This window comes from Thermobia domestica, chromosome 18 (genome assembly GCF_964235325.1).
Source record: "Thermobia domestica chromosome 18, izTheDome1.hap1.1, whole genome shotgun sequence".
Classification (NCBI taxonomy): domain Eukaryota; kingdom Metazoa; phylum Arthropoda; class Insecta; order Zygentoma; family Lepismatidae; genus Thermobia; species Thermobia domestica.
Window position 1 is genome coordinate 43,537,563 of NC_137471.1, and position 25,375 is coordinate 43,562,937.

At 35.3% G+C, this 25,375-nt stretch overlaps 1 protein-coding gene across 8 annotated transcripts in view; it reads right to left on the reverse strand.

The window, feature by feature from the left end:
• Positions 1 to 21,118: 21,118 nt before the first annotated feature.
• The window catches only part of LOC145675464 (uncharacterized), a 209,781-nt gene continuing 205,524 nt past the window's right edge, over positions 21,119 to 25,375 (reverse strand). For all 8 annotated transcript variants that reach the window (XM_081745895.1, XM_081745901.1, XM_081745899.1 and 5 more), the window contains one exon: positions 21,119 to 24,103. The gene's annotated coding sequence lies outside the window, so the exon portion shown is untranslated. The remainder of the gene's footprint in view (positions 24,104 to 25,375) is intronic.

Consider the following 25,375-nt stretch of genomic DNA (forward strand, 5'->3'; position numbering starts at 1 on the left):
TGACCTATTTGAATAGGCCTACAACATTCATAAATTATGTTTAGGTTGCATTAGTTTAAGGCCACATAGACAATGCTAAAGAAAATGGTCGAATAAATCCGAGCACAAATTGCTTGATTGTTGTCAAATGCAAGAATTCAATTCTCGAATAGTAGTGAATATCTGTTCCATTTAGTAAGTTATCACAGTTTTGATATGAAAGTAGTCTTGTTTTTGTCAGAAGCAAGTTCCTTATCATTGAAGATAGAAACAAGCTTTTTTTAAAAAACATGTTAGAAGATGTAGAAGAAAAATCAAGAAATAAAGATAAAAGAGCTAGTTGCACTGGAATTGCAAACTGATACATTGAGATTGAAGCTCGATAGTGAATTCTATAAAAAGGATTACCATCTTTTCTCTGCAGGTGTGTTTGCTTTAACTATCATAATAGATTAACATTTAAAGAAAAAAACAGACACAACGGAATTGCATTTTTAGTAAGTATTTAAGCCTTTCTGAGTGCGACTGCACTTACATCACCTTTGTTGTTCATGCTGGAGTAGCATACTTAAAATTATGACTTCTAAGATTTGTTCTTTCTGGAGAAAGGGGGAGGCGGCAAATTATGCCATTGCACGAGGCGACAAATTGACTAGGACCTGAATATAGGATGACTCAATTTGAACTAATGCAGGGTGTTTCAAAATTAATATTAGGGTTTTGAATCTTTGTAGTATCTATTACAATTATAAATATTATATCAAATGAAAGAGCAACTCAAACAGTTTTGTACGCACGCATGTACATGCATTGTTTCTTCTGTCTGCCGTTAGAAAGAGCAAGTAGCAAAGATGGAGACTAGAGAGCAGAAAGCTTTTTGTGTTTTAATAAAGACTGAACCTGCAGTGCAACCGTCTGTGTGAAGAATATTAAGGAGACGCTTGCAACTACGTCTTTATTGTTTGCAGTTGCTACAAGTCTAAAGCCTACAGACTACGCTTTTCGTGCCAATTTCGCAAGTGAAATATTCCTGCATAACAATGAAGATTTTCTGGATCGTGTCGTCTTCAGTGATAAATCGACTTTTCACCTAAGAGCTAATGTGAACACTCATAATGTTTGCATCTGACCGTCAGCAAATCCTCAGGAGATGGTACAATTGAAACGAAACTCCCCTAAATTGAATGTGTTTTGTGCCATATGGCGGAAAGTTTATGGGCCTTTCTCGCCTATCGACTAGATGTGTTCCGTGTGACGAATGAATCTCACATTAAACACTTGTAGCAAAGACTGTTTGAGGTGCTCTTTTACTGCTCATTGCTTATAATTGTACGTAAAATGTAATAAGTACTACGAAGACTTAAACCTCAAAATTTATTTTGAAACACTACATTTCTCACCAACAGTATTGGAACTAAGATGTAAAAAGGAGAGAAAATTTTCCTTATAAAGTTATTGTTTACAACGATATTATTATTAGTCGAGACTATAACTACAACAACAACACGAGTTAGTAGTCAAAAAAATGTAATCAAATGTATACTCGGTGGCCCAGGTGGCCAAAATGGCACATCAGGTGTGTCACTTGTTTAATCCGCTCCAGTGTGGACACTAATTAATATATCGGGATATTATTCTTGCAAAATGTGGTTGGACTATAGTTTATCATATTAATTTCTTTTTCTTCTGGTGTCCAATTTCCTTCTCAAATTTAACCCCAGTCAAAAATTCGAGAATTTCCTAATTTCGAATTTCCTTTACTTTTTTTCCCTGTAGCTTCCTTCGTTGTAGAAAGACATTCTTAAGACTTGCCAGGTAGATACCTCGGATGGATACCTAACTGTTGACATCAATTGGACGGGCCTGCGCGCAGTGTTGCCAATTAGGGAAATTAAAATTCTCCTATATTTTGGCAAAATATTAGAAATTTTTGTTTACAAATCCGTACCTATACGTCCGAGTGCAAGTCAACTTACGCCAATCGAACATTTGTCCTTATTTAACAAACGAAAGTACAGATCGTTGCAATGGGGTAATTAGCGGGTGCACGTAAAATTCGTATTTAGGTTCTAGCCCTTGATTTTTCCAGTTTTCCCTTACTTTCCTGTTTACCGTAATATATTTTTGGTAATTAGAAGCTTTGTTCCTTAAATATCGCCATAATACTTGTAGGATATATTAGTGGTGTACCAATGTTTAATTTAAGATAGTTTGCGTCTGTTTGGTAGCAGTGTTGCCAGCTACAGAATATTTTAATTCCAGATTTTAGCGGGAAATTTTGGAAAAAATATATGTTTTGTCTCTGTTATTTCCCTCTTGTTGGCTATATCGGAACAAACGTACCAGTATCTGGAAGTCTCGTCTTTGCTCTACACAACCCACTATAGAAAGTTTCAATAGGATAATTAGGGGAAGTATAGTTGAGGTTTACAGTGGACCTTGTTCTCTAATTGGAAAGATAACTGTAATTTTTTTAAAGGTAGAATGAGATATTTTTATTGGCATGCTTACTTTATTAGATATCGTCACAATACTTGTAGGATATATTAGAGGGATACCAAAGCTTATTTTAAGATAGTTTGTGTGTGTCTGATAGTAGTGTTGCTAGCTACAAAAAATTTTAATTCCAGATTTTAGGGGCAAATTTTGGGAAAAATTCCCTTTTTTATTTCTATTATTTCCTTCTTGTTGGCTACATTCGAACAAATGTACCAGTGTCTAATAGCCTCATCCTTAGCCTACACAGCGCACCATAAAAAGTTATACTAGAATAATTAGGGGAAGTACAGTTGAGGTTTATAATAAACCATGTTCTGGAAATGGTAAGAAAATGGTGAATTTCTGAGGTAGAATGAGATTTTTTTAAAATTTCATGCTTACTTTGTTATATATCGCCATGATACTTGTACGATATATTCTTGGAGCACTACGGTTTATTTTCAGATAGTTTTCGTCTGTCTGACGGAAGCGTTTCCAGCCAAAACAATTAATTCCCGCTATTAGGTGAAAAATTCAGAAAATTTCCCTTTTCCCCTCTATTATTACCATCTTACTGGCTACATTGAAACAAACGTACCACTACCTGAAAGCTTTCTCTTTGCCCTACAGAACGCACCATAAAAAGTTTCAAAAGGATAATTAGAGAAGTTGTACCCCGTCATATTTGATTTTTGCTTCTGAGGCGTAAAAAGTGTCAAAATTTCATGTGTATGACAGAATTTTTTCTTCCCCTCTTTGAATGGAAGCCAGCGACTTCAGAATTTCACTGTACCTTGTCAACACACCAAAGATTTGTTTAGGTGACTTGAACCCATATAGCAGCAGTGGTGCTAGATACAAAAAATTTTTGAAATTCGGTTAGGAAATTTTTTGTAAATTTTCATCCCTACACTTCCCTTAATAATTTCCCACCCGTTGGCAACACTGCAATACAACTTACACCAAAAAATAGCCACATCCATTTTCTTAAAAACAAGGTCTTAACCATATCAATCGAATGAATAGTTTTTGAGCAATAATTCACTAACTGGAAATGTAGGAAAACGCCAAAAATGACCTGGGGCTGAAAGGAATAATCACACAATTTTGCTCGTATAGGTTCAAAGAAACAAACGATTTGTAAGTTACGAGATCTTCGACTCAAGTTCTGTTGATTATTTCAATGATCTGCGACATAAATCAATAAATAATAGTTGCCAGAAAAAAAACAGACTTTTGAAAAAAACATGAAAAAGAACGATGTTTTTTATTGAAAAAAAAAACTTCACAGAAAAAAAACGTTTTTTTACAACACTACCCATAACACTATTCTAAAGTTGATTTTTTTTATTTTTACTGATTTACTTCGGTAACGATAACGAAAACGTACAAGTATACCGAATTTCAATGTTTGTATTCCAATTCAAATATCTAAAATATGAGATTATAAGTCCAAAATAAGACCCATTTAAATAACATGTAGAATTTCTTCATCTCCCCTTCAGATAGAGATGCAAAAAAGCCGGCTTTTTTGAATCGATGGTTTTTTTCACATAAAAAGCCGGCTTTTGGGGAAAAAACGAGAATTTTGGAAATTTTGGCTTTTTTTCATTGTCATGATTTTTCTATCTAAATAGCTTTCTTATAGTATATTCTATATTTAGATAAGAATTCCATGACCTAAATGCCATATTTCGCTCTAAAATTCACTATCAAGATGGATGGAGCACATGTTTTACGAATTAAAGTAACATGAAGAATGTAGTGTTTGAGGGCAATTTTAGAGGCTATTTAACTTTATTTTAACTTTTGAGTTATCGACATTTTTTTCTTCTCGGGATCATTTCAGTTTGTCATCCGTGTTACATTTCTAAGAGCTTAGTACTTAGCTTCTAGCGCAAAAGTTAAACTTACGTTTTTCTATATATCCGTCAAACCGTACTTCCACATTTATGTTATATTGTAGCTGTGCAACCATTTAGCAATAATTTTCCGGATACAACCTTGAATACTAATTTATACAGATAATCAGTAACGGAATTAGGAAAGTGCTTCGGGAAGGGGGGGGTTCTCTGATTATTTCGTTTTCTAAAATGTCCTAATTTTATTTGGGAGAAGCTTGAAGTTTATGAGTACAGGCATAACTAATATTTCGTTTCGTTTATATATTTAGCGATAATCTTCCGGATACAACCTTGAATATTATTTTATACTGAGAATCAGTGGGGAATTTAGAAAAGTATTTTGGGAGGTTTTTTTTCTTCCTAATGTTTAATTTTTCTAAACATTCGTAATTTTTATTTGATGGGAGCTTAAAGTTTATGAGTAAAGGTATGACTAACATATATTTCGTTTGTTTTAGACATTCCGTAATTTTGGGGAACAGGCTTCAGTCCAAAAGACCGCCCCCCTAACCTTCGCAAAACCGTCCCTGCTGGTAATTAGTAACAATAACGATTTAAAAACAATAAGAAAGGAAATCGGCCAACTCATAGTACACGCACTATTTCTACTTCACAGATGGAATGAAGAAAAGCGTTGTCAGAATGGTCGAGTGCTGAGTTGAATCCCGGACTTCCCGATAGAACCGCCAAAGCTCCACTCAGTCATGTTTGTTGTGCAGTTGTATTTTTCTTAACTTAAATATATACCGTGGTCTTTTTTTTTTTTTGGTGGTGGTGAGAGTTTCATAATGATATGAAGGGTGTGAGCCAAGCAGCACCAGATGGCAACACATACCGCTTCGTTTAATCCTTCACGTAAAGTCTTATGTGAAATATCAGCTTTCCGACTTTCAAAATGGATTGTGCAGCACAAAATTCTAATTTCTTAAAATAGTAAAATTGTGGGTTACCATGTTCTTGCCTCACACCCTTCATATGTTGAATCCCTCTTGTTGAAAATTCAGAAAACTTGAGGACTGAGTAAACCGTGATGGTGGTTCTATAAAACTAGAATTTCAAGAATATACAAAACCAAAAGCTCTAGATGTGCAGCCTTTAAGTGTATCATATAAATCTAAGTATTTTTCTTATGTTTTAGTTTAATTTTATTTTGTTCCAAAAAGAGGGTACGGAATATTTTGAAGTAAAAATACTACATAGAATTTTCCTAGTTATTTGTGTATTTTTTAAAAGAAGTATTTCCTTTTAGGGTTGGCTGGTTTACACCAGCTGTTTCTTTTTCTTTTTTTTTTTTTAATAAACAACTGGTTTAAACCAAAAAATAAAAAGAACGAAAAATGCGAATCGTGTAAACTTCATGGTGACGTTTCCCCACATCAAACCATTTGCATTAGTTTTATTTCCTTTTCACCTTTTAATCAAGGTGTCCCATGTTCAATTCTCGGTCGAACCACAACCCTTTTTTCATGCGTAAACAAAGTAGCGGTTCGGATGTAACTTTAAGCGAAAGTCTTCTCCTTGATAACCTCGGTATTACGTAAGGATGTTAAAACTGAACATACGAAACGAAACCAAATTGTTTATTTCTGCATGCCTGAATGCCTGTTGCTTTATAAAAAAGCCAAGGTTGCTTAAATATATTGATAGAAATTGGCAAAATTTATCGATTGCCTACGTAGCTTCCAACATTAACTTGGCTTGGACTTTCAATGATATGTACGTACTAAATTTGTAATTTAATACCTCAGTTTTAGCGTACTGATTATGATACGTTGACCTTTAAATTTTACATGCAAAGCAATAACAGGATTTTTCCGTTATTGTTTTACATTTAGAGTAATGACGGGATTTTCCCGATGGCTAGGGCGGAAGTTTCCCAATTTAAGAGATTTACTGACCAGACTTCTTTAAGCTTATGTGACCTCTTCCAGCATAACCCCGTTGTTGCATAATAACACAAAGGCGAAACAAACTTATTTCTGTCAATATGTAATATAAATACATAAAGCAAAATATCTAAACCAAAAAAACTGGTTTAAACAAAAAACCTAGTTTAAATTCCCGCCCAAAAACGGGTTTTTGGCATTTTCAAAAACAACCATGGTTCTTGCCAACCCTGCTTACTTTTGTATGTAAGAGCTTAAAAAACTTTTATTATATACATTGGTTAATCCTTTGGAATTCATGAGAAGTAAAACTCTTTGAAATATATTTTCGAAATTCATGGTTTATTTTTGAGGTTTTATATTATTATCGGCATCAACCACTAATTAAATTACGGTACTTTTTGTGTTATAGAGAAGCGAAACAAAATCTGGTTTATCAATTTAAAGCAGAATTTTGAAAAAAGCCCAAAATTTCCCAAGCAAAAAAGCGAAGCAGAAAAAACTGAGTTTTTTTTAAAAAAAAAAGCCTTTTTTTTTCGAGCCCTTGCATCTCTACCTTCAGACCCCCTAAAAATTAAAAATATTAACTTTTGGCAATTTATCTGTCGGTTAGTCCCGGGTAGGTACAATCACATTAAATTTAATCATTGTTGCCCTACAGGAAGTGCTCAATATTTAGGGATGTAGGGATATAAATAACATGGGAAAGATTTTTCAGTTCCCCATAAAACCACTCTAAGTTGGAAATTTTTATTTTTACTGATTTGCTTAGGTAATGCTAACGAAAACGTACAAGCATTCCGAATTTCAAGTTTTTATTCTAATTCCAACTACCTCAAACATGAGATTATACAGTAGGTCCAAAAAAAAAAAAAAAAAAAAAAAAAAAGATCAATTTAAATAACATGGGGAAATTCTTCATCCTCCCTTCAGACCCCCTAAAAAATAAAAATATTCACATTTGGCAATTTTCCTGTTGGTTAGTCCCAGAAAGCTACAATCATGGCACATTTTAACTTCCCACGTCAACCGAAAGTACCCCTTTAATTTATGTCAGTTCATGTAGTTTTATATATACCTAGGTATGTATTTATTTCAAAGTTCTCCCATATTCACTTTCTAATGGTCGGCGTCAGTTATCATCTCAATTCATACAATTATACGCACTCATTTCAAAATTTTTCACTTCATGATGTACTTTTGACCCCCAGAACTCACTTTAGGAAAAAGTCGTCAGAAAAAAAAAAAAACATAATAGTAACCTCATGCACATGACTGGCGATAATTCGTGTTGGTTGTTTCGTGATTTTCTGCGACGAATCGAAGGAGCGTGGACCAAAATGAAGTCCTCGCTGCTACGCGGTGGTAACTTCAACCCCCGACTCTATTTACCTGTTTCGACTCGACGAAACCCTGCCGCCAGTGATACACTAGCGGTAATCCTTCGACGTGTCGCTATATCGACGATTGACATTTACCGACAGATAGGCCACTAGATGTTGACGACGTTTACGGGATGGGGTACCTAACCACGATGTTGAAAAATGATCGCATATGTAATGCATATATGTTGATTCGATAGGGGTGCAGTTTTAATGAGCCCATCTATCGCAAGATTCACACTACATCCAGCTTCATTGAACGTTTCACCACAAAATGCATTCAGTGGTGCTTTCCTGTTCGTCCGGTCGCATTTTCTCTTGCTCCGTGTCCTGGTTCATTAACTTCTTCCCACCTTCCTTTGGTAGTTCGTGTGCTGAAGTCACTTTCCTTTCAATTTGCGTTTTATACGGTGAAGACGTTACTATCGCACTCCAGTTCTTCTGCTTCGTGACGCTAAACGTCTCTTGCGATTTTCCGGCAATGATGATAACTGTTCAATAATGGAGAACTCTTTACTAGTTGATGGACGAGAAGATCCTGATTCCTCGGTCATATATGGAGAACGTGGATCTGCTGCAGACGACAAACAAGGTCCCTCTTTTCCTCAACTGCTGCCGAAGTTGAAGGTTGTAGATCTTCACAGGTAGTCCCAGTGTATCATCTTGCAACGCGAGTCCCGTTTGCGCACAGATAGTCGATGTCTGTGGATATCTAAGAGTTCAGTGGACATATTCCGGTGCACGCAAATCCATTGATATCAAATGTCCATGAGACAAACCTTTCGGTTTGCCGCTGAAACAAGTTGAGCTACATCGCATTCAGTTATCTTTATTTCAGTATTCTTACCATCCACAGTAAACAAGCTTCATTGTATGTACCTTTAAACAGTTTCATAAAACACCTGTCAATGGGTTGAGTCTTATGAGTGGTATGTGGAAGAGTACTGAGCAGTGAATACTATGATTCCTCGCATGTTGAATCACTTTCAGTTTCTTATGTCTGCTAACAATGAGCAAAACTGGGTTCTGAGTGGAAGGATGATAGAATTTCAAGAAATGCTGCAACAAAGTTTTAAAAAAGTATCATTCGTTATCCAACCAGTACTTTCCGCTTTAGCAATACTCTCGAGTGAAGCACCAACCATCAGTCTCTCACTCACTGTCTGGCGCGGAAATATGAAGAGCAGTGGTACAAACTTACCCTAACATTCATGCAGAAAATCAATGTTATTTTCCGAACTCTATCGCCTGACGTCAACTTGCTCACAACTCGTTTCCCTTTTTCACGTATCACCTTGGGATTAACATGAACATACATGATACACCAGTCTCATCTACGCTGAATATTCGGGATAATGGGAAAAAATATTTCGCCATTAGTGTGCACTAATTTGTATAGAATTTCGCAACTTGTTCCTTATTGAAACTAGTGTTGTTTTGAATATACTTTTAGACACAGGTATTCTAAAAGACAAATCGGAGTGTCACTTCATGAACTCGTATTTAAAATCTTTCACAGCACTCTCATTATCTTTGTTGAACCTGTGATTGATTTTTAGTTCTTCGGCTGTCAAATTAACTTCAGGTATTCTTTCCATGATAATTGGACTTCCGCAACAATTTTTATACAGGTAGTTTGTGAGTACTTCAATTTGTATGCCCGTAGCCAAACTACCTGTATAAAAATTGTTGTAGAAGTACCTTAGGATACTGAAACATACATTTTTGGATAGGGCACATACTTGTTTCTAAGTGAAGTCTTGAGCCGACTACGATAGGTCCCATAGTTTTGGAGCTATGGACCTTCAAAGTTCATTTTTACATGTTTTCGGCAGCCTATAACTCCGAAAGGAAGCATTTGTGCATCCAGTTTGGTCTAACTTTTTGTCTTATCTTGGTGCCAGGAATCACCTCCCAAACGTTGTCGGTCTTGTTTCGAAACACCCTGTAGACGTTACTTCTAAAGTTTGATTCAATATTTCCCGCCGAAGAAAAATATATAGGCTATAAAAGCCGACTGAACCGACTTTCCCTCTTTTCTTGTTCGCGGTGCTTGACCTACACGTCAAGCCTTCCAAAGATAGACGAAAAAAGCGGAAGGTGGAAGAACATTGCACTAATACCAAACTGAAAATCATGTTGATTCGACTTATTAGAAGGCTAGAGTGAAGGGCTCCCTTGGAAGTGTCGGCCAGCCCCCCGCATTGCGAGGTTTCGTGCTATGGTACTTACGCCACTGCCTAGTATTCGACATTAAGGTACTTTGGATGTGTATTGCCCTATCCGTCTCATTTGCATTATTATTGTTCTAGAACCCTATAAAATTCGGTTTTTCTTCGATGTTTGTGATATTGTAGCGTCCCTAGTTTGTGATATCGACTGTAACAAAAGCACCCGCCAAGTATGAACTGCATGATGTAATTCGATTCCTGGAGGCAGCTACTGAGTTTGCTGAAATCCTAAGAACACCCGCCAAGTAAGAACAACATGATGTAATTCCTGCCAAGTGTGAACTACATGATGTAATTCGATTCTTGCATGCAACTTCCACGTTCCCTCAAACACTAAGAACACTCGCCAAGTGTGAGCTACATGATGTACACGACGAGGGAGGCTTGGGATGAAAACAATGACGGCAGACGACTTTGGTGAAGCGTGAATCATGAAAATGTAACGAAAGCTTTCAGTTCTCGTCAGTTCATGTGAGTCGTGAAAGCATAAACTACGATTTCTTAAGTGTCTGTTGAGTTCTCTGAAATTTCAAAATTAGCCTCCCGAAAAAATGGAATTATACTTCGCGGACGTTTCGATTGCATTTCCAATGATTGAAGGGCAGTTTATGTATTAATGTGAGAGTTGGAAGACGTCCAATCAAGTTTTGTCTTATTCTCGTTTCGTCATTTTATGTGATTCTCTTGGTGCCTAACGGAGGTTCAAAAAAAGAAAGCAAAAACTCGTAATGTACAAGGTTGTTTCTAATACAAACGAACAAGTCTGATGCACCACAATCATCTGGAGGCATCACCTATAGCCAAGAGCCATGCATTGCTTATTACTCTGCAGTTTCCTCTACCAGGATCCGAAGTGAAGTGCATGTAGTACAGTGAAACCTCCCTTAACGGACACCTTTATAATACGGACACATTTTTTGTCCCGACAAAAATATATGTTCCCTTATGGAATAAAACCCTCCTTTTTACAGACACTCTCAGATACGAACGCGGACAGTACTTTTCCCCCACAGACGTTTCAATAACCTCTTCATAACGGACAGGAATTATTCTCGGTTCTGCGATATATTATTCCTCACAAGCGTATCTATCATGAGTCTAGACCTGGTGAACCATTAAACAGAGAAGCTTCACGATGAAATTCTTCTTTTTTTTCTGCCCGCAATAAACTGCTTTCTGGTGGAAATCCTAAAAAACCTTCAATACGCGACAACACTCATGCAGGGTCAGTCGTATGAGCAAGAATTCTATGCGAACTATCTTCCCTTCCCTGACAAATTTAGTCCTTTTGCCTCTGGGCCTTGAATCTTTCCCGACAATTTCATAGATAGCAACACAAACATTGTTTGTTTTACAATAACATTTTCAACGAGCAATGTTTCCTCTTTTACTTTTTTTTTTAAAGCAACATTTTCCTTTTTCTTATGATACTGGAACAAGTCTGGGTTGGATTTTTCCCGGCTTCCTTTTTCACTCTCTCTAAGAGGATATTCTTTGTGATTGGAGCTGGGTCAATAAACATATGCACTCCCATATTCCTTTTCACCCATTCCGCCAACGAAGATGCCACGTCAGTATACAAACGCACACACACACACACACACACACACACACACATATATATATATATATATATATGTTTCTTCCGCAACTGTACTGAGGATTCTCAGAGGGTACTTGCAAATGAGTTTTATCCTTGTAGAGGAAAAAGTATGCATTTTTCGCTGAACAAAAGAGTTTAGCCGGTTAGTTGGTTCCTAACGCATCTTTTGAGAAGGTTCTGAGAATTTAAATGAGAAACGCTTACATGGTGATGACATGTACTTAAGAAAATTAACATACACACATTATCTTTGCAGTACCGGTATACGAATATATTAACACATTCCCCAGCAAAAATATTATTTAACAGAAATGAATTTCTCCTTCATCCCTCCCAGTAATTCAAATAAGTACTAAATAGAGTATTTTATATTGAATTTTACATACTTACGTTCATACACAATGTATTTAGTGGATATTACAGCACACAATTACCGTTGTGAGAAATTAAATTTCTGTAACCTCTCTGCAACGGGTATTTCTCAATAACGGACTAAAATTCATGTCCCATTGGTGTCCGTTATTCAGAGGTGTCTGTAGTATAATTCTGCAGAAACTCAAGGAAAGCCATTTTTCAGGCAAAGTTCAGCTGATTGCATTGTGAAGTAGTGTTGAGACAATCATCTGACCGTAGAGTGATTATTGTCATACGATAAAACCTTCAAAGGTTCTTCCACCGCGAATCGAACCTGGAACCTAGTGGGCCAAAGGCATGAATACGGGGCGATTAGTGCACAAGGGAAACAAGTTGAGTTACCAAAGTTAATAGAAAAGAAGACAAAGCTATGAATCTTTTAAGCTCTATAAGGAGTTTCGGTGGAGATCCTGAAGAAGAGATACGTTCAAAATGATTTTTAAGAAATGGATTTCATTCACTTGTGCACTGAACGCGCTGTGTTATCTAATCGATTTCTATATCAAGTATGTATGTTCCAGGTATTGTTGAAGGATTTAACTAAATAGACTCATATATTCATCGATTTAAAAAAAAAAAAAAAGTTCTCTACAACCGTCGCATCAGTATTTAATTTTTGCCTTGATAGTTACTCAGAGAGGAAAGGACTAATGGATGGGTCAAGTATGACGTATTTCCGCCATTACATTCAGATTAATTTGTTTTCGGTGCGTTCAAGAAAAATTTACTGCAAACGATACAATGGTATAGTTTTGCGCTTATCTTTAAACATTATGACAAAATGGAAGAATATCTACATCAGTTAAAAAGTTACGACAGAGCGGTCTTCGAAAGATAACAGGATCAAAAATAAGGAAGGGAAGTAAATCTGTCTGCATAAAAATAAAGTCATTCTATCATTGCTCAAATTCTTACACCTTTGACAGTGGAAGTAACAATATTACTTGACTGATCCATTCGTGTACGATATGAAGATTCTATAAACAAATACAACCAATATTAAATGTATATTTATCAAATCGGTGAATTGTTTTGAAGCCTTTATACAAAGTTGAAGTTTGTGATACAACTTGAATTCATTAGTTCAATGCACATTATTATTATTATTGGTGAATTTGTTAGGCTAAAGCAGACAAGAGATGTATTACGATCAAGGTTGAACTGGATTCGAACTCGCAACAGATAGGCGTTCTGTGGGTACTTCGACACGAAACCTACAATTTATTTTAATCGTAACTACTGCTAGCATTTTCCTCTGAGGAGCAATCCCAGTTGAATTATACTACGAGGCTGTTATGTAATAAGGAAGACAGGTAGGTATTTCCTTGGCTGTATATAAGGGACTAGAGCAGGGATGCAAATAAGCAACAAAACTTTTACTAGCCCAGAGGAAAAGCTACTAGCACACACTCCACCATAGAAATCATTTACTTACCTTCGGTATGATATTACAGGGTGTCTACTAGGTGTTTGAAATTCCAGGTGTATATATATATATATATATATATATATATATATATATATATATATATATATATATATATATATATATATATATATATATATATATATATATATATATAGTTGAGAAAATTGTGCAGTAACTGGCAAAAAGCAGAGTTCTCACCTTTAACTAATCATATCTCTTGATATCCCTCTCGCGTTTCAGTTTCGGCATTTCTTAACAAATAGGCAAAACATAAAACAATGTTTCACTTCTTGAGTAAAACTTCCCAATTTTCCTTGATTTCCAGTTTAAGTACTGTTTTTCCTGACTGGTCCCTTACTTTTTCGTAAAATTTCCTAAAGGAAAAGTTTCCGTGATTTCTAGATTTATTAATGTAGCAAAAAAATATTTTCGAACTGCCACAAGATATGGATAAAATTTCCACCTAAAGACTGTCAAGAGGTCTATGGGATCTCTGCCACAGGAAGCGTACAATATATATATATATATATATATATATATATATATATATATATATATATATATATATATATATATATATATATATATAAAAATTTGACACAAGCAAGCGGAGGCAGTGCCAGAACTTAGATCAGATATCCCTTTGGTCGCCATCATCCTTAAAAAAAAAGTTAGGATTTTTCTATTATATGCAGTGAAACATGTAAAATTAAGAAAAATCCAGGCTTTTCCAGGTAGAAAAACAAATTCCAAGTTTTCCAGGTCAATAGACATCCTATGTTAAATATTCGCCAGATGGACCACTCGTCCTGGGTGAGTGGTTATTTGCATCCCTGGACTAGAGTATTAAAGTAGAATAGGACTGATCGAAATTATTTTGGGTTTACTCGAGCAGACGGATCTACCAAATAGAATATTTATAGGTGAAATATGATGTGAAACGTTTTTCGTGAAGGAATGAGAGTGTTAATATAAGTAATTACTGCCAGTGCACATCATATTGAAATGAATTTTGAGTGAGAGTGAAAGTATTGTATGTGTAAGTATGCTTTTCCACTATCATCGTTTATGCGTGTACACCTCGTCGCTGACGCGCGTGCTTCCTACCAATGCAGCCCCTCGCCGCCGCTCAGGTCTTCCTGCTGCGTTCCTGCCCTGACTCGGTTAGATAGCATTCGTGATTTTTAGTTGCCAGCTAGCATAAGTTGGTTCTATTTCATGCACTGTATATAGTTTTTATGCCATACGTGTACATTGTATTTATACTAAGCCCTCTGAAGTCAATCTGCAAGCAGTAATGGACCTCCTCATTTAGTGCATAATCTGCTAAAAGAAATACAAAGCTCTAACCTAACCTGAAAATGTAGATATGCAGTCTGCAGCAAAAAACCTGCAACATGAGCATCTAAGTTTATTGTGAAACGACAAAGTCTTTTGCTCAAAATATGTGTGCACGGGAGGACGCCGAGGTTTTTGATTCGTGCCACTTAGACGTTATGTTGATTCCCTGTGCTGTTAGGCGTAGTTTTACAATAAACTTACATGCTCATGTTGTAGGTTTTTTGCTGCGGACTATACCATAATGTAGTAGAATCGTCTGCTAGAGTAATGCCATTGTTTTCGTGTGTGTAGTAAGTTCCTTGTGTTTATAAATATCCTTTTGTGTGGGTACCGCCGTGACTTCATCTTAGAGGTCTGCACGGGCTGGAATTTTTAATGAAATTATAATGTCAGACCCGACCCGAGTTCGAAATATGTTTTAGCATTTAGGCCCGAGCCCGTGTGATAATCAAATAAGCCTGAATTACAGAAACTTAATAAACTGAAAATTGTACTTTTGTTTACAGCAATTAGAGGTTTAATTTTTCAGTTGTGTTTTAAAAGTTTTCCAGCAAGAACGGTCCAATAAATGTTGGTGTAGAGCATATTTACAAAGTTAAGCTCGAGAAATACGGTTGTATATTTAAAAATTTAATGAAGTGATATATGCTTTGTAAGCCCGAGTCCGGCCCGCGGGCTCAGCCTGAGCTCGTGCAGACCTCTACTTCGTGTGTCATATTATATATTAAGAAGGCGGGATTCTAATTATTATTACTTTAATGTTACTTAAATATGCATCGAGGCAGAAGGTGATGACAGCAATGAATGAACGGTGGAATGAAAAGTGGGAGGAAACGGCAGAATACCGAGAAAATTCACGTACACGTTTTTGTTTGTCAACCACAAAACCCGCTTGACGCAAGCTAAAGGAACTACCAGAGCTTACCAACTTAGTCAACATGTCTCCTTATAAAATTAGATAGTACCACTTTAAAGCTCTCCTACAATAAATATGCTATACTGATATTAATTTGGTATTTAAGAATTTAAGTACAATATGATATTAATAAGAATATGCTACTCGAAACTACTGGCATAATAAATTTTGTCTTTCCTTCTCTCTCTCTCTCTTTAATATAACTTCTGCGCTTGAGGCTAAAGATGACGGATGATTAATGAAAGTAAATGATTGTGAAATTAATTTTTTGCGCTCTTACGTCTGGTGATTGAACTCGGGACCATGTACACCAATGGCACGCGCTAGCCATTAGAAGTACGGGGAAGGCTTTATGAGCGAGAACGAGAACATGACAAGACGGTGTTCTCGCTGCTGGTAGCAGACGATGCTAGCGTAGAGTGGATGTGGATGCTAGTAGCAGACGATGCAAGTGACTTACGACTCCTGCCAGTAGAGGCGCTCGAGTCAGTTTTGTGGCATTCTGGGAGAAAAATGAATTTCCATTCGTTGCATAGGAAGTGGTGCCTCTTACAATAATCACTCTACGCATCTGACCGTCAGAAAGATGTGTGTTCGAGCTTTAGTGACCCGTTGCACCAAACAAATGGTCGTGAAGAAATATTTTTCGACAAAAGAGAACGTTACTTTTATTTTAATTAACACCTTACGGAGATTTTAGGTTTTTGTAAAGTATTACTTCATAGGTAAATATTTGTATTCCCTATTTGTTGCATTTCTAACTATATTCTTAAGCGTGCGTATTAACAATATACTCTGAAATCATGTTTTTTATCTTTACTGTATATCTGGAATGAAGACGCTTAGTTACACGACCCGCTCGGGAGAGTAATACTCCCGGAAGTACGTTTTTCCACGCGCTACTCTAGACAACTGTTTTACGCGCTATCCTAGCCAGTTGTTTTAAGTTGGTCACAAAATTTATATCATGAAGTACAAGGGGAACAAAACGACCCTATATCATGGAGTACAAGGGCATAAGTACTACAACTACTTACCTGCATAAAAATAAATAAATCACTTTTTTAAGTATTATTTTCTTATTATTTTAATTTAATAAGTGTTATAAAAATGTAAAAAAAAAAAAACTTTCCTCGGGCGGGGTTTGAACTCGCGCCAAAAGAGGATTTTATTATTAGCATATAGTGCTAGTCCACTCGGCCACTGAGGCCGACAACAGCAAGTGTTTGTTGTCTGCTATTTGAATACAACGTGGCATGAAGTGGATAACGCCAACCAATCAGAAATGTGTTTGTCGTTTCTACTTCCGGGAGCATTACTCTCCCGAGCTAGTCCTCTTAGTTACGGGTTCTTCGCACATTTATCGAAAAAACAACATTTTACATTATGCAATCTACAGTATTATATACAACAATCAGGGGCATCATTTAGGGGATAGGAGGGCAATTGCCCCCCAAGAGTTTGAGGAACACATATACTTTAACCGATTGTCTACTAATATACCGTACTAGTACAAAACGTGAAAATCTTATGTCGGTGGTGCTTTTGCACCCCCTCAAACGAAGTCTGAAATGACGCCCCTGACAACAATAGAAGTGAGTGACTCTTAATCACTCAGGCTATACTATTATAGGCAGTGACGTGAAATTTTGAACACCAAATTCATTTTGACAAGAGTTAACAAAAGGTTTTCGGAACTAAAAGTCCTAAGAAAGTTTATTATTCAAAAATCGTGTATCTTCCAAGTTCCTGCAGATAGGAAAATTAAACTTGAACACGTGTTTTAATATTTCTCCAAATTCTGCGCACAAAGGGAGGCAATTGTTTTAATATTCAGATTTTCCATTACTTGTTTAGATAATACCCAAAGTGGGGATCCGCTTAAGCTAGAAATGTGAAATTCAGCATTTAAACTACTAAATAAAAAAAAATTAAGGGAATATACGTGTTTTCAAAACTTCCGCTCCTCAGAGAGGAAGAGGGAGAGGTTCTCATAGTATTAGAATTTCTTGCTATTTATTCAGAAAATACCAAATGTAAGGATTTGCTTCAGTTTAAGGTATACAATTCGAGATTTGAACTCTACTACAATTAAGGGCATACATGTTCAGTGTGTTTTCAAAAATTCCACTCCTAAAGGAGACAATTTTGAAATTATTAAAATTTCCCACTATTTATTCAGAAAATGTCTAATGTAAAAATTCACTTAAATAGAGGTGTGAAATGGTATTTAAAGTCAACTAAAAATTAAGGCATCCATGTTTCAGTGTTTTCGAAAATTCCTCCTTTAAGGGAGGAACGGGAACAATTTGTAATTGTAATTTTTTCTTAATATATAAAAATGACATCTTGGAAGTCTAATTCATCATAATGGGAAAACAGCTGACCATTTTCAAATCAATTTTTGAACATAGCATTTCGCTCGGGCTAGATTTTTTCATGCTATTTTCATTAAAATAGTAGCGTAAAGGAGATGAGGGATTAAAAGTTACGTCAAAAATATAATCTCACGAGCTTCTCATGTTACGGAGATGAAACAGTACACAAACTGTTCAGTATATGAAAATAGGTGGATACGTCATTCAGTTTTCAAAGATTCCGCTTCTAGCAGAGGGAAGCAATTTCTAAAATGTTACCGTTTTTTATCCATAAACCGGCCAAAGTTAAGAAACGTTTGAACCGTTTAAAATAGAATGATGTACGGCAATTCTAACACGGGACAGTTATGACAAGGGTCTATAATTTCTATGTATTTCAGTTTTATAGCTCAATTAAGTATAATATGTTATATTTTTATTATAACACATACACAAGTCCAACATAATTCTTTTTTAAAAAAAATGTTTTAGTAGTTGTTATAAGCAATAAAAAAGAACTGCTTCCATTCCCCGCACGAGGATTCATAATACTTTGCCTGGCGTTAATTTTTAATCTAGCTATTTTTTAAATTACTTTAGTAATGTAGGTAGGTTTACAAGGGTAAGTTGTAAGTTTTCCAATACTTACACATTCCTAACAGCAGGCGCCGTCATCTACTGTAAGTACTAGGTCAAATTGGCCCATACGGTAGCGTGGCATTGATGGTAAGTGCTTAACAACATCTGATACGTGAATTGTTACCGTACGAGTTCGAGCTCGAGCATAACATTGCGGCAGCAACCCAAATATTTGTCATGCTTAAGGGGGAGGTGCAGTAAGACACAGCACGGCAACTCGTTAATTCCAGAAATACCGTTCAGGCTGTAAAAATGTCGAACATTGGCAAAGTTCTGGCTGCCCCAGGGTAACAGATTCTAAGGTCATACGACACACCATTGAGAACAATCGATCCATCAGTAAACGACGACTGTCAAACCTAGTCGGCATGTACCAGTCCACTGTAGTGTGTAACCTTTACGAATTCGGGAAAACCTTCACAAGTTCACCCCAACTGAGGCCTACGTGCCGACAACTGCTGCAAAATCCGTGTGACGTGAATTTTCTGAAATGGATTGTCATATGAGACGAAAAATTGTTCTTTTTTTTCCTTTTTTTTTTTTCGAAATCTGAATGTGCAGAAACAGGTTGAGCAAAGGTCAACTTCCAGAACCGGTTGTCAAACAGGGTCGTTTCAACCATGAAGTCACCTTGTGTGTGTGATGGAACTACGAGAGGGTAATTCACTTCGAGTTCGTTTCTAACGATCGTACCATCAATACTGACCTTCACTACGAACAGTTGGAGTGAACATGTGCTGCACTATACCAAAACTACATTTGGTTCGGGAAAAAAAAAAAAAAAAGAGCAAGAGCTTGGTGGCATTGAACTGATACCACATCCAGCATATAATTCTGACCTTGTCCGTTCGGATTATATCACGAGTCTTCATCAATCAGCAGGATGTGGAAACGACAGTGATTGACCTCTCTGCCTCTAAGGACAAGACGTGGTATTGATATAGAATCGAGGAAACAGCACAAGGTGGCTATAGACAGTTAAAACGAGGGACTATATTTTGAATGAAATGAAAAAATGAAATATTTGAGTTTTACGTCCCACGATTATTCGGTTAGGCTAAAGGAGACGGTGATGATGAGTGATGAATGAAATGGTGGAATGAAGAAAGTGGGAGGAAACGGAAGAACCCCAAGAAAACCCACGCACACGGTGTTTGTCCACCACAAAGTTCACTTGGCGGGTTCTGGGATCGAACCCGAGACCCCAAGCACCAGAGATGAACGCTCTACCACTGAGCCGTCGCGACCCCTATATTTTGAATGTTAACCTTCTTGTACTGTAGTAAAATACAGGTATATTGTGTACCAGAATCATTGCAACACTTATGATTCAACTTTGTATCACGTTCCAAAGCAATATAAAAACATGATTACATTAGTTATTACAATAAATGGTAGGTTCTGCATAATAAGTACTTCCAATACGAATATGATAACGCGCAGTCATGTTCCTTCATTTATTTATCTAGCAATTTCTTAACGGATGGCCCACTTCAAGGAACAAAGCTGTATGCTATGCAACTTTTCACAGACGAATATAGGAAAGGACTTCGACAGAGATTGATAAATTTTCTTTAAGATGGTCAGGGAAATGAGATGTTATAAAAGAGTAATAGAAGAACAAGGTAAAAATGATGTAATAGAAACATAAACGTGCTTGATAGTCATATAATTTGAATTAAACATTAATTTACTTAACTTTAAAGTCCCTCTGGAAAATCGGAAGGATTCTGAACAGCTGTAACTTGGAATTACACTTACCATTACATTGTATTTACACCACTTAGTTATGAAAAGCATTTGTTATATAGTCGTGTTAATTAGAAGCTAAAGTCATTTAAAAATGTTTATTTATGAAAAGTTAATATACAAAGTTATCACAAAAAGTGAACAAGAAAAGTTCTACTCTTGATGTGACAGCGAAATGCATTTAAAAAAAAACTAAAAACAGACAATGTAACAATGCGCTTCACATAAAAATGTATCTGTGTTTGTAAATAAAATTATATCATAAGAAGCTTAAGTACTGTGCGACGGACGGAGTTAGTAGGTCAATCACAATTTCAGATTTCACGTTCGTCCAACAGAATATTTTGTAAAATTCTAACTCACAACGGTCATTGTAGCTCAAACAAATGGTAATGTAGGGTTCCTACTAATCTGGAGAAATCTATTTCCCTGACTTCTCTCTGACCTTTGGCAGGAAATTTCCAACTTTTCAAGATAGGTATTGGATGACATTGACATATAAATAAGGAATAAAATAACGTTGAATATTTATACATAAGAACATTTATTCTATAGAGACAAATAGTAATCAATTATTCAGACCTACATTCCACTTACCTTCCACAAAAATCTGAACAACGTCCATTATAATGGTTATCTAAGCTGAAATTGGTACACAATTAATGTTAGAAAACATTTTATAAAATGTCCCTGACTTTCCCTTGATTTTTCTGACCAGTAGGAACCCTGTAGAGATAAACAAGTCATTTGAAATGAAGGGTTCACTTTACACTGATGGCACAATAAAGGAACAATGAAATTTAAGAAGTCTCAAATAGACTCTTCTATATTTTTTCATAGATAGCAATTACAATTGTATAAATGAAAAGAATAGTCTTTTACTAGCGAGTTTCATTCTATTTAACGCTTTAAAAAATTAATTAAATTTAAAAGAATAACTGTCACGCATTTATATGAGAAAACAACTCTATTCTTAACTCAGAACGGTTGGCAGTTGAATTGCTTATCTAACTCACATTTTCTTTTGTTTACAACTTTCAATTGAGTAAATCACATTTACAAGGTGAATGAAAATATGTGAGTGTTAACTCTATATAAGTATATCTGGGCTATTAAACTAGACTGACGGAACACATAATATAATAGTAACATATTGGATTGTTACCATTAAGTATTTTTTATAAAGTTGGCATTAAATGTTATATGATTTAAAATACCAGTATATTCATTACGTAAAAATAAATATGTATCTTTTGTGTTTAATTTTCTAATTAATAGGTAATAGATTTGTACGTAATCTGTATAAAATAACTCTTATTGATCTTGATAACTTTTCCTTCTAATATCATCTTCTAAGGCATTTTCTTCTGTTTCTATTCCATTTAAAAATATATATATTTTTTAACCCTTTTAGGATTTCCATTTGTTGAGATAAATTTTAGACTTTCATTTAAACATCTATTGCTTAATTACTATTTATCGTACGATCATGGTTCATACCTCGTTTTTTTTTTTTTTCTTTCTTCAGGATAGAGCATACTTTCCAACGGTACCACTTGTTTGTCCATATTATACACCAGAAATGGGAACATCGGGAAAAAATGGGAGATTAAAAAAAAATAAATAAATAAAATTTTTGCGCCCCTCTGACCCGGGCCTGTGTTGACGTAGGGCTCTGAATTTTTTAAAAAAATACGTTGTTAAGTCCATAATACGTGTGTAAAATATCAATCTTGTACCTTGAAAACTAAGGTCGGGAGACATTTTTGAAAGTCTGAAGATGACTCATTTTTATATATACGGTACCACTCACATGTCCGTATCATAGACCTGAAACGGAGAAATAGGGAAAAAACAGGATTTTTTTCTGAAAAACTCACTTCCTCGGAACACATGCGCTCCTCGGGTCCGACCCCGGTTTCACGTAGGGATTTTAAAAAAAAGCGTGAAAAATTCTTAAAATTTGCCTTAAGAAAAAAAAAAAGTCACGCACCTCCGCCCTCACTTGGTGCCGTCAAGTTGACCATCCGGTTCCAAAACACATCTGGGGTGTTCTTTGGTCCATCTTGGAGGTTGACCAATGAAGAAAGAAAAAAAGAAGGCTTAAATACCTCTTATAGAATCTAAATAAACGATCGAAGACGATACATGGCCATGGTAACAAAAGTTAACTACGCCATAAATCCTAAAAGGGTTAATTATTTCTATTAAATTGGTTGGGGATGTTAAATAACTCAATGTAGAAAACATTCTACTTTATTTATTAGCAATATACTGTACTTCTAATAATTAAAGAACTCAATAATGAAAACAAAAATATAAAAAATGTACACAGATTCAATTTGTCTCTGGGTCAGATTTTTAACATTTCTTTTAATTCCAGTGATTAAAGTAAATATTACGGCTTCGTACAAGCACAATGGAGAACGAAACAAATAATCCTGTTATGTATTGGCGACTAGCACGCCTTAACCCTCACCTTATAAACACCTCAAACGTTTACAACAAATTCAATTGAAATTCGTTTGATTTTCGTTTGAAAATGCACTAAAAAACAGGATGAAGTATTTCTGAAATCTTAAGCCATTAATCATATTTTGTATAATAAAAATAGCATGATATAAACTTTTTAATACAACTCTTGTTTACTATTTCTTGACTAACATCTCCAAGTAGCACAGCACAATATATTAAGAATCTTCATCCCGGCGAAATTAAAATACCGCTAATTTTACAGTAATTATGTGATATCTTCAAATAAATAAAAGATAATCGAAATGTGGAACAAGAGCGCCCTAGACAATATTATTTTACATGAGAAACCGTTATCACGACTCATTTATCTGCTTTCGATTTCGAGCCATTTTGAAAATCGGCATTTATTTTTGCGTTTTTAAACGGCTGAAAACGGAAAGCTACTAGGTGATTTGTGGTAACGGTACCTCATGCAAAATAATATTGTCTAGGGCGCTCTTGTTCCATATTCAATTATCTTTTATCTATTTGAAGATATCACATAATTACTGTAAAATTAGCGGTATTTTAATTTCGCCGGGATGAAGACTCTTAATTTAGTACGTAAATTCCAAACGATTATATTGCAAAAACAACGCAATGCGATAGCAGTAGTTCTTTTCTTCTTCCTCCTCTTACTAACATGCTTAATTCAACTACTATTTTATGCAATATGAAATATTTCAAAAAATAAATCATTATTGAGCACGAAATGCAATATCACACAAAAATAGTCAACAAATTTATAGTTACCTCATTTCTCAAAAAGGAAATGAAATGTTTGCAGAATACGTTTGCTATATTAGAACCATTATTATTTCGACTTACAAACCCAGATAACGAACGCAAGAGACCTAGATTCAAAATTACAAATTGCCTTTGCGGGTAATCAATTTGTTTATGAACTCACTTTACTACAACATGCGAAAAATGCAAAACTAAACTTCAACTTAAATCACTAAAATTAAAAACTCGCTACAATTTAATATACCATGAACTTACAATACATAATTGCAACAAAATATTTAACGCTTTCTTTCTTTAAAAGTATTATGATTTAAGCATCTAGAAAACAAACATTTAAAAACATAACCATTTCTCAGATATTTTTCACCTGTTACACTCTTTTTCTTTGTATAAAATTAGCACTCCATGGCAATAAATTCTGAATTTTAAGATAGATATTTTCTTTGGTCTGTTTTATCAAACTTAGTAGTTTGAACCTTACGCTTGGAAACACGAACAAGGTTCAATATAAACCACGATGGAAAACAGACAGTTCTGAAAAGTTAGAAGATTAAACACATTATTTATTGTCTGGAGTAGATTAGTAAACAGAAATTATAACTTACAATATATAATTATTATTATTTACAATAAATATTTACTTACATTCATACTCATACAAACAATGTTGCTTTTGTATGTAATTAAATGTTCCTTTTAAACATGGACTTACAACTTAGCGTGAAATTCGAACCACATCTATACTCTTAGCCACTGGCATCTCTAACATATAAAATTTGGTGGGGGGAGGGACATCAAAGAAATAATTTAAATGGTACTTCCCAGCCCAACCTGTTTATTATTTTCGATTCCATTTGTTACTTTTCTGCTTACCTTCACGGACCCCCTGAGCTATATCAAGAACTCTGTTCTAATCGTTTCACAGTCTGAATATTATATTCCAAATAAATATAATAATTATCATTTATATGTTAGTTTGTAAATAAATTAAATTAGAATAAATTATTGAATATTTAGTACTTCGAAATATTGGAGGAGAAGCGTCTCCCTCGTCCCTTTCACCAGAGACGCCCATGCTTTTAGCGGAGATCGAAGAATAGTCTCTCGATAAGGCCGCTAACTATTTATTAGAAGGGAGCTGGTTTTAAGTATTACATTAGAAGAAAATAAAATTTATCAAATACTGTTGTGATTAATGACGATGTATGCGCAGAAAATATTTGGGAAATCGAACAATCCCTTCTGCAATAGGGGCTGGATACATCTGCTTTGCATCAATATGGAAGGCGATTGTAAGAGGTCGGTATGCCCAAGCGGAGATTTATTTCACGATAGTCCAAACGGAGAAACACTGGTCAAGTCCAGGGGCTACCATATATGCGATTCGAACTGGCATTGGTCACTGGAAGTGTGACGTCACGCGGAAGAGAGGAAATCGCGTCTTCTGCTTTTACCATATATTTTTGTATACTCCGAGCATGTTCTAACTTCATTTTTTTAAAACTACACAGGATAAATTGCTATATTATAATAAAAATAATATATTAATGTTATAATCTACTGATCTTTATTGTTTTTTTTGAATATTAATAGGAAATGTTAGTGGTTGTTGTAATTGCAGCCCCCAGAAGACACAGAAGCCGAAACACATTGTGTTTTTCGTATTGTATGTATTTCTTCATCGTTTGGGTTTAAGTTTTAGGATGAGATAGCTCACACAAATAACTGTCCTTATTTTTACATATGTTTGTACTATAATTTGGGCTTAGTTCGGGATATTTTGAAGTTATTTCTGCACATAAAGTT